This window comes from Arachis ipaensis, chromosome B4 (assembly GCF_059453495.1).
Source record: "Arachis ipaensis isolate K30076 ecotype BB chromosome B4, ASM5945349v1, whole genome shotgun sequence".
NCBI classification, from domain to species: domain Eukaryota; kingdom Viridiplantae; phylum Streptophyta; class Magnoliopsida; order Fabales; family Fabaceae; genus Arachis; species Arachis ipaensis.
The window spans coordinates 9,836,323-9,847,745 of NC_142439.1; the positions used below are offsets into that span (position 1 = coordinate 9,836,323).

The 11,423-nt window shown below is 35.1% G+C and overlaps 1 long non-coding RNA gene across 1 annotated transcript; it reads right to left on the bottom strand.

The window, feature by feature from the left end:
• Window positions 1-7,380: 7,380 nt before the first annotated feature.
• On the bottom strand, window positions 7,381-9,711 carry LOC110270891 (uncharacterized). The gene is made up of 3 exons (XR_002360634.2): window positions 9,442-9,711; window positions 7,968-8,052; window positions 7,381-7,480 (listed from the first exon to the last, which is right to left on the bottom strand). It is a non-coding gene; the product is annotated as an uncharacterized LOC110270891 (long non-coding RNA).
• Between the last annotated feature and the right edge of the window lie 1,712 nt (window positions 9,712-11,423).

An 11,423-nucleotide genomic window follows, 5' to 3' on the forward strand; every position in this document is an offset into this window, starting at 1 on the left:
TTAATAAAAAAAACTATATATAAAACTTTAAATATATAAATTCAATAATTTCTAACTTAATAAAATTCAAAATTTTACAATTTATATAATAAATTATTCATAATTTAGTATTAAAAGTTCACAATTTCACAATTTTAAATATTGTTCTTTAAAAAATGTATTATTATGATTATGACCATTATAGAGTAATGCATATTACTATAAAATATCCATTAGTATATAAATTTAAGATATAATAAAATTGAAGGTGAAAAATTCATTGATAGTATTCTGATTGAGTTAAAATGAAAACTAAATGGCTTAATTTTCACTAAATTTATTGATGACTTTAAAACAACTAAACGAGACAAAGAATTTCCACTCAAACTGCTAGAAATTAAAGATCTTGCAGGCAACATTGTCAAGTCAAGGCTAATTATTCAACGTCAATTCTCTTAATATATAATTCAATTATCCCTTTTTGCGTTGCAAATATACAATTCAATTGAAAAACACATTGATGAAATCTCTTATTGTGGAAAAAAACATAACTGGAAGAAAATCTACTGCAGGAAGGAAGCATGCATGGGTCATCAACACGATATGGAAGACCACTGCGTGCTCCTAAATCTCGACACTTGGCATCTGCCGGAAATCGCCATTAGAATGCAACAAGCCTCTTATAACTAACCAAACCCTAACTAGGTTCAACAAAATCAATGCTTTTCAACAACAAAAACTCATAATACAGACAACTCATCCTCTAAATCCACAAAATCCAGAAACAGAAAAACTTAGTGAAACAATCCATACTAAATTCAGAATCACATTAAGCAACAACCTAACTTAGAACACAATCCCAACTCAGAATCTAGTAAAAAAAAAATCAAGTCAGAAGCCAGAATCTTAAAAATCGAAACTGAAGAAGCAGCGGCTTACTAGAGACACAGTGAACGGTGGCAGAGACTCGACGTGCATCAAAGCAGAACAAAGAGCGAGACTGCGAAAGTACGGAGAAGCAGAGCAGAAAGTAGAGAGCGACGTGCGGCTGTGCGCGTAGCCGAGCAGACGAAGGAGACGCAGGCGACCGGTAGCGAATGGCGGACGGCAAAGGTCAGAACATTGAGAGAGTGAGAGTGAAAGTGAAAGAAGAGTGAGTGACCGAGCCAATTAGGAAAGTGGAGCCCTTTAATCCCCAAGTATGCTTGGCAACGTCCGATACAAAGCGATCGATTAGAACAACGGGTGGCAAATTGGGTAATTTGTAAAGGAAAAGTTCGATTGTAGAATCAAAAAGTTCAAAATTTAGAGAAAAGGAAGAGAGAAAAAGAAAAAGAAAAAGAACGAATTACAGTTCGGGCGGAACAAAAGAAAGTGCGGTTGTTGTGTGACGAACGGAGATGGACAAGTTGGAAATCGAATATCCTTCGCCTTTCTCTCTCTTTTTCTATTTCTGTCTCAAAAAATAACAATTATCGTGCGTTCCTCCTGGCTCCACACCATATTATATTTTATCTATGTTCTTTATATATCCTGGCATCCTGTCAAGTTTTCTTGGGTTTCGCTGCCATATCCAGTTGCTGCAGAGAAAGTCTTGTACAGCTTAATTTTAATTGTCCTTTTCTTCTGCAAGCAGTAGTACAATATTACATACATTTCAATGATATTTGGTAACTAATGGGGGCTATATTCGTACGATTTTTGTTTTTTATTTCTCAATGTATCTCTCAATTTGGTAGATTAACAGTTAATTTGTGTGAATCTAAATTTTATTTAAAAATTTACCGTTGATCACTAAATTATTATGGCCATGAATTCCTTACTCTTACTTTTTTGTAGGAGTATGATTAACCATCATTAAAATAATTACAAAATATATCCCCTTTTTTTTTTTGAAAAAATTACTAATTAGATTTTGATCCCTCAAATTTTTTATTTTTTAACTTTTTTCCTTTTCTTTTTGATTTCAGATTCAGAGAACCCTAGCAGAACGGAAGTTTTGGACCCTGTACCTTACGGCTTGCAGAAGAGCTGTTCGTTACTATAGATGCATCTAATCTGAGCAGTGGATCATGATGCCGGGGAGTTTTTCACAGCGGAAGAAGTTAGGAAATGCTAGAGTTTTCCTTCCAATTTCAATCACTGCCATTCTCTCATCCTCTTCCTCTTCTCGTTCGCTTATCCTCGCCACCGCAACACGCCTCAGATGACGCGAGGACTAATCCGCCGCCGCTGCGCAACCTGCTTCCGCCGCCGCCGTGCAAAACGCTATTTTTGCTCCTGCGAGCCTCTCCTCCTTCCTCGAGCTTTTGCTCTGCTAGCTTCTCCTTATCCAGTAACGTTCCTTCGCCTCCTCGATCTGTTTCTCAATTTGCGTTCTAACTTCTAACTTTTAGATCTGTAACTAAATTCACATCCTCTTTTAGACTTGCATTATTTCATACATAATTACGTAAAGATATTGACTTTCAGCAATAACAATATTACGTGCCACACCAAAGGTGATGGATACTTGCAACTACCTTTAATTCAAACATATTCTCGGCACTCAAAAATTAGTGGTAACATAAGGCATATTCATCATTCAAAATACAAATAACCATAGGTTAAAGATAATCACCAGTAATCAAACAGAGGTGATAGAAGCAGGCAAGTAGGACTTCAAACTTGGTTCATAATAGTAAATAGCAATAGTCTAACATGTAACAAACATAATATTTGAACAGATCAATGTGACAAAGAACACAATAAATCCACTAACGAATGAAGGATAGCGAATTTTTCTTTTTCATTTCTATGATGGAATAAAAAAGCAAATGCTTCACATTATAACAATCTCGAATGATGCACGGAGCACACTAGGCTGAGCCGAAAGTTCTGAAACACAAGGGAACGAGGAAAGTGTTAACACAAAGGATGGCAATCCATTGTGCAAAATGGTGCTTGTTGATTGTGAAGGAGGTGACTAAAGGTTAAAGGTTAACCTAATGTAACTGTAGCATAAGAGAATTGGACAGCAGAGAACTGCAAATAGAGGCTTTGGCTGCCATAAATCGGCAGACTAGCTATAGCCAAAGAATGCTGCAGCTCTCAATATATGCAAACCAGATAATGCAATCTACATGATTCTATTCAATGGACAACAGGATTAAACTTCTAGAACATTTTGGATCCACCAAAAAAGTGTAATGCCGCAAATATTATCCTAAGAATGGGTGTCAATGACATGGATTTTGGTCCAGCTCAGAGTCAATTCAATGATACACCAAAGAGAATGCAAAGCAAAGTCCCCAATTCGATTTACCCTACTATGAATTAGCAATCACTACCACTACCGAATGAGCCCCTCACTCCACCCGATGTCATTTTGGGATGAATTTCGAGTCTTTACCAGCTGTGTGAACTCTTCTTGGCAATCACTACCTGAAGGCAAAAGAACCATGAAATGATTCGCCATAAACTAGCATCAAGCCATAACGAGAGTACAAACCTCAACCTTTGCTAGTTGAGGTTTTGACGTTGAAAAGGGAATGGTTCAACAAGGATTTGATCCCCTCATGCTCAAAGTTCAGATTTGATTGGCCTTTACACTCAATTTTGTTTCATTTTCATGGCAATAACATTCTCCTAACTACTGAGTAGTACAGCAATATCATCACTATTATCCCCAGAATCAAGGCTGGGAGAATCAAATCCAATTGGCAATTTTTGAGTGTGGAACCTAATAGCTGTGTTGAAATCATTAAAAACCTCCTGAAATTCAAATTCGAATCCCCTCTGCCTCCAAGTTTCAAGCTAAGAGAAGCAGCAGAACACACACTTTGCTTTGTGACATTGAAGTGCAAGTAATTTGATAAAGCTAAAGCGCAATTATCAGAGCCAAAGGTGAAGAACCTGGAATCAAAGGCAAATCGACCAATATGGGATACAAAATCATGGACAAGACCATGTTCTTGTTGAACACTCGCCGAATGAAACATGGTTTTTGTTCCGTGTTACTCTGCCGAGGTTACAACTACCATAAGAATAAGCCAATAAAAACACTAAAAACTAATAAATATAGTAGCAAGTAGAGAGAGTTGACATGAGAAACACCACCATTACCACCACCAACAACAACCACAACGTGTGTTAACCATTTACAACATAGAAAGTGCGTGTGTGTGGAGGTCAAAGTCAGAGAGAGGGTCAAAGAGATTGAAGAAGTAACACTGCAAAGAACAAAGAAAAAAACATATGAAATGATGAATTGAAAAGGCATAATGATTAACTAACCTCCAAGCGTTGAGGCAGAGTCTTGCGCGGCGGCGGCAGTGTCTTGCGCGGCGGCGGCAGCAGGTTGCGGCGGTGGCGGAGGCGTGTTGCGGCGGCGAGGATATGCGAACGAGATTTGCAGCAGAGGAAGAGGATGAGAGAATGGCAGAAATTGAAATTGGATGAAAAACCTAGCGGACATGCTTCTCTTCTCTGAATGCTTCTAATATGAAATCAAAAAGAAAAGGGAAAAAGTTAAAAAATAAAAAAATTTGAGGGATCAAAATCTAATTAGTAATTTTTTCAAAAAAAAAGGGGTATATTTTGTAATTATTTTAATGATGGTTAATTATACTCCTACAAAAAAATAGGAGTAAGGAATTCATGGCCTAATAAAATAGTAACCACATGCCCGCATTCTCTATTGGCCGAAGTCAAATCAAAATATGCGAGCGCGAGCGCACACACGCACAACACCACCATCCACCACCAGTTCCAACCAAAAAGGTCTAATTCTATTTAACCTCACCTCAACGGCCGTTTAACATTTCAAATTGAAGCACTTGACAATTTTACTTAACAACTCTATGATATTTTTATGTCGGCCATGGATTCCTTACTCCTACTATTTTGTAGGAGTATAATTAACCATCATTAAAATAATTACAAAATATACCATTTTTTTTTTTGAAAAAATTACTAATTAGATTTTAATCCCTCAATTTTTTTATTTTTTTAACTTTTTTTCTTTTCTTTTTTATTTCAGATTAGAAGCATTCAGAGAAGAGAAGCATGTCTGCTAGATTTTTCATCCAATTTCAATTTCTGCCATTCTCTCATCCTCTTCCTCTGCTGCAAATCTCGTTTGCATATCCTCGCCGCAACAACACGCCTCTGCCGCCGCCGCAACCTGCTGCCGCCGCCGCGCAAGACGCTTCTGCCGCCGCGTAACCTGCTTCCGCCGCCACCGCGCAAGACTCTGCTTCAACGCTTGGAGGTTAGTTAATCATTATGCCTTTTCAATTCATCATTTCGTATGTTTTTTTTCTTTGTTCTTTGCACTGTTACTTCTTCAATCTCTTTGACCCTCTCTCTGACTTTGACCTCTATACACACGCACTTTCTATGTTGTAAATGGTTAACACACGTTGTGGTTGTTGTTGGTGGTGGTAATGGTGGTGTTTCTCATGTCAACTCTCTCTACTTGCTACTATATTTATTAGTTTTTAGTGTTTTTATTGGCTTATTCTTATGGTAGTTGTAACCTCGGCAGAGTAACACGGAACAAAAACCATGTTTCATTCGGCGAGTGTTCAACAAGAACATGGTCTTGTCCATGATTTTGTATCCCATATTGGTCGATTTGCCTTTGATTCCAGGTTCTTCACCTTTGGCTCTGATAATTGCGCTTTAGCTTTATCAAATTACTTGCACTTCAATGTCACAAAGCAAAGTGTGTGTTCTGCTGCTTCTCTTAGCTTGAAACTTGGAGGCAGAGGGGATTCAAATTTGAATTTCAGGAGGTTTTTTAATGATTTCAAAATAGCTATTAGGTTCCACACTCAGAAATTGCCAATTGGATTTGATTCTTCCAGCCTTGATTCTGGGGATAATAGTGATGATATTGCTGTACTACTCAATAGTTAGGAGGAATGTTATTGCAATGAAAATGAAACAAAATTGAGTGTAAAGGCCAATCAAATCTGAACTTTGAGCATGAGGGGATCAAATCCTTGTTGAACCATTCCCTTTTCAACGTCAAAACCTCAACTAGCAAAGGCTGAGGTTTGTACTCTTTGTTATGGCTTGATGCTAGTTTATGGCGAATCATTTCATGGTTCTTTTGTCTTCAGTTAGTGATTGCCAAGAAGAGTTCACACAGCTGATAAAGAGTCAAAATTCATCCCAAAAAGACATCGGGTGGAGTGAGGGGCTCATTCGGTAGTGGTAGTGATTGCTAATTCATAGTAGGGTAAATCAAATTGGGGACTTTGCTTTGCATTCTCTTTGGTGTATCATTGAATTGACTCTGAGCTAGACCAAAATCCATGTCATTGACACCCATTCTTAGGATAATATTTGCGGCATTACACTTTTTTGGTGGATCCAAAATGTTCTAGAAGTTTAATCCTGTTGTCCATTGAATAGAATCATGTAGATTGCATTATCTGGTTTGCATATATTGAGAGCTGCAGCATTCTTTGGCTATAGCTAGTCTGCCGGTTTGTGGCAGCCAAAGCCTCTATTTGCAGTTCTCTGCTGTCCAATTCTCTTATGCTACAGTTACATTAGGTTAACCTTTAACCTTTAGTCACCTCCTTCACAATCAACAAACACCATTTTGCACAATGGATTGCCATCCTTTGTGTTAACACTTTCCTCGTTCCCTTGTGTTTCAGACCTTTCGGCTCAGCCTAGTGTGCTCCGTGCATCATCCGAGATTGTTATAATGTGAAGCATTTGCTTTTTTATTCTATCATAGAAATGAAAAAGAAAAATTCGCTATCCTTCATTCGTTAGTGGATTTATTGTGTTCTTTGTCACATTGATCTATTCAAATATTATGTTTGTTACATGTTAGACTATTGCTATTTACTATTATGAACCAAAGTTTGAAGTCCTGCTTACCTGCTTCTATCACCTCTGTTTGATTACTGGTGATTGTCTTTAACCTATGGTTATTTGTATTTTGAATGATGAATATGCCTTATGTTACCACTAATTTTTGAGTGCCGAGAATATGTTTGAATTAAAGGTAGTTGCAAGTATCCATCACCTTTGGTGTGGCACGTAATATTGTTATTGCTGAAAGTCAATATCTTTATGTAATTATGTATGAAATAATGCAAGTCTAATCCAAAATTCACTGATCAGAAAACATGGGTTCCACAAACTTCTTTTTCCTCAGATTATGGTTAGAGTATGATGCAATTTTGTTGCTGAAATCCTATTAGGAAAAGAAATGTTTACTTTTTGATCCCTCTCTCTAGCTTTGATAGAATTATAGCTTAATCTGTTAAAACTTTACAACCTTTGGAGTTTCAGGTGTTTTGGTTTCATTTGAATCATGCTTAACTGTGGCTAGATGTCTTTCTAAATTAACTAATCCAATTTCATGCTTGCTTATTGCAGTAACATTTCCTCTTAAAATTTGTGTGCTGAGAACTAGTGAGGATTCTCTTGAAGTGCCTTCAAATCCCAAATAAGAGGACTAGTGACAAAGGTCCTATTAAGACGAAGCATCAAGCTGAAAGAAGTAAGATTGTTGTGTCAAATAAAAGTGAGCCAAAACAGAATTTGCAGATAATTGATTTTGCAGCGCAGCTCAGAGACTGAGTAGGGAGTAAAAGCCTAGCCCAGCTAATTCTCTTTTTATCTTTTTAACTTTTAACCTTGCTCTCTCATTTTCATATTTATCACAGCAAGTCTTTTTGACAAATTATTCAAACCAACAACTACTAACCACTTGAACAAATTATTCAAATACCAATTTAGGATACAGTATTCAGTAAGCAAATAACAAAACATTAAAAAATCACACAATTTGAACAACAGCCCATGGTTTTGATGGATAATAATGAAAACTTGGTGCTGAATTCCATAGAATTGTCACTTTCTAAATGCATATCTTATCAAAATTCATACTGGAGCATTCATTTTATACAATAAGCACCAAAAGAAATTAATGGCATAGATCCAATAAATTACTATGGAAAGCCAGACTACAAGCTTACCACCCAAGGCGTCCTTCTATGACCACCTAGCACCTTTACGCAACTTCTAGTTTCACAATCAATTATCTTTACTGTGTGGTCACCCCTGTACATGGCAAACAAACAAATTCAATCACCACATAAATCTTAAATTCAATTTGGTAAAGCTTTAATTTAAACAGTCTTAATTTTTTAGAGCAGCAATTGATATAAATTTCAACAGATTCATAAAGGTGCAATTGATATATACAAAACAACACTTAAACACCAAACCTCAATTATAAATTAGATACTGAAATCATAAAAACACTTCAAATATTGCTACATACACAGCTCCTTTTAAGTGCAGTTCCTAGGCATTAACAGCATTGCTCATGAGCTTTTCAAAAATTCCCTGTGAATAGAATTTTGTCATTCCCGAATAGATTAAATCCACGGCATAATTAAGTTAGAGTAAAACACCTATTTGATACCTAAAATATTAAAACCCTTATAAATTAGCTCCAAAAGATATTAATTCTCATATGCTATCTGAATGATCAATATACTAACAACTTATCATGAGGCGACCAATCAATAGTTGCATACACATAGTTATCACCTACTTCAGCTTTTGCTTGAGCTTCATTAGCCAAAAGTGATGAGAACTCAAGAAGCACAGAGAGAACTCAAGAAGAAACAATGCAAGATGGATTTCCATTATTAGATCAAAATTTAAAATTACTAATACTAGCTTCTTTATTTGGATTATATCTAAAATTCAAAACTACTGATTAATAAGGTCAAAGTAACTCAATTATATCGAAAACTCCTGTATCTTAATTCTTAATTGCTTTTGACACAATCAATCAAGTAATAGTACCATATTGGTTATATTAAAACAATGATTATTTTCTTGATGGAACCTAATGGAAAAAGAAGTAATGAGGTAATAATGTGCATGAAGAAAGTAGAGAAGTGAAAGAAATTGATACACATCCCTGGTGCACAGAGAGCAACGTCATTGTTCTGCTTTATGTACCTCTGCATCAGTAAGAAAATTAAAATTTCATGGAACCAAAACCAAAATTAACAATCAAGTAGTGGCACAATCACAAAATTAACAATCGTAGGGAGTGGACCAAAATCAAAATTCGATGGAACCAAAACCAAAATCAAGAAGAGAAAACCCTAAATTCGGTAATTTGATAGCAGCACATCACAAGAAATGAACCGAAATAGAACTTCCATGAAATTACTAGGAAGAAATAAGCAATAAAGAGCATCGAGTCAATTATTAAAGCCTCATGAAAGATGAAATGCTAGAAAAAATAATTAAGAGTGAATACAAAATCAAAATCGAAAACATTATTGATAGAGGATGTAATTAGAATAATTAGCATATAACAATCATTGAAGTAGTTAGAACAAGAGGATGTGAATTTAGTTACAGATCTAAAAGTCAGAAGTTAGAACGCAAATTGAGAAACAGATCGAGGAGGCGAAGGAACGTTACTGGATAAGGAGAAGCTAGCAGAGCAAAAGCTCGAGGAAGGAGGAGAAGCTCGCAGGAGAAAAAATAGCGTTTTGCGCGGCGGCGGCGGATTACTCCTCATGTTATCTGAGGCGTGTTGCGGTGGCGATGATAAGTGAACGAGAAGAGGAAGAGGATGAGAGAATGGCAATGATTGAAATTGGAAGAAAAACTCTAGCATTTTCCAACTTCTTCCGCTGTGAACAACTCCCCGGCATCATGATCCGCTGCTCAGATCAGATGCATCTATAGTAACGAACAGCTCTTCCGCAAGCCGTAAGGTACAGGGTCCAGAACTTCCATTTAGCTAGGGTTCTCTAAATCTAAAATCAAAAAGAAAAGGAAAAAAGTTAAAAAATAAAAAGTCTGAGGGATCAAAATCTAATTAATAATTTTTTTCAAAAAAAGGAGTATATTTTGTTATTATTTTAATGATGGTTAATCATACTCCTACAAAAAAGTAGGAGTAAAGAATTCATGGCCATAATAATTTACTGATCAACGGTAAATTTTTAAATAAAATTTAGATTTACACAAATTAACAGTTAATCTACCAAATTGAGAGATGCAGAAGAAAAGGACAATTAAAATTAAGCTGTACAAGACTTTCTCTGCAGCAATTGGATATGGCAGCGAAACCCAAGAAAATTTGGCAGGATGCCAGGATATATAAAGAACATAGATAAAATATAGGATATTTATAGCGTACAGATGTAAACCATACAGATGCAAGGATGTTGTGACAAGTGGAGATGTTGCTACACTCAGGGAGACAAGTTTCGAGAGGCTTCTGCAACTTGTCGGATGGGCTAATGGGAGAGCCAGCTACATTGCAAATACCGTTTAGTGTTTAGGGAGGTGGTTGGCAACTGGACTCCGTTATGTTTTTTTTGGGTAAATAGCTAGTTGACTCTAGTATATCATTTTTTTTTGTCAATGTTGGTGGGCTCATTTATATGCCTCCAACAACGTATATAGATTTGGGCTCTTTTATTGGACCAAACATGAGTAATCATAACATCATAGTTATAGGTTATAAACATAATTCATAATTGCATTTAAGTAGTTAGCAACTGAATGAACTACATGATTAGAATAACGAAGATAATGTTAACAATTAAATTTATAAAGTTATTATATATTATATAATTTTATTTTTTATTTAAAAAATAGAGTAAATAATTATCTTATATAAATAATTAAATTATTAAACTTAAAAACAAGTAGCAATCCTTAAATTAAGAAGAATATTATTATTGCCAGTCAATTTTTGATTAAATAAATCTTCAAATCTTTAAATATTTAAAAAAATTTTGTCACTTTTTTAAAACTCTTCCCTCAAAAACGCTCCTCCAACCCCATGATAGATTATTTCCTGTGTCTAATCTTAGAAAATTAGTGAACCTATAGTACTTGCTTCTGTGCACATTGTTAATCAATGAAGTGGGCCTATTGAAGGCTTTTAAGTTTTTGAAGTTCAATTCTCCCTTATGTTAGATTTACAAGTAATCTGTAAGCTTAACCAGTGAAGTTCTCTATTATTTATCTTTTATGACATTTTATTTAATATTAATATCATTTTTCGAAATGAATGATAATTAATCATATAGATAATTATTCTCCGAAATGAATAATAGTTAATCATATAAATAATCATTTTTTGGAATAAATGATAAATAATCATATAAATAATTTTTTTAAAGGGAACATATGGTAAGTGGGAATCTCTCAAGAAAAATTATGTATCGCAATTGATCATTGCATTGGTAAAGACACAATATTCTCTACTAAATGGAAGTAAGGATATATCTCATCCTTCCTAAAATAATGCCTAGATATTCGTAGAATACACAATAAAATACGAATTCATCTAAGGTTAAAAAATCATGACAGAAAATTTATATTGAAATAAGTCAAAATTTAATTAAAAATATATTAATACTTTATTTATTTATTTTTATTTT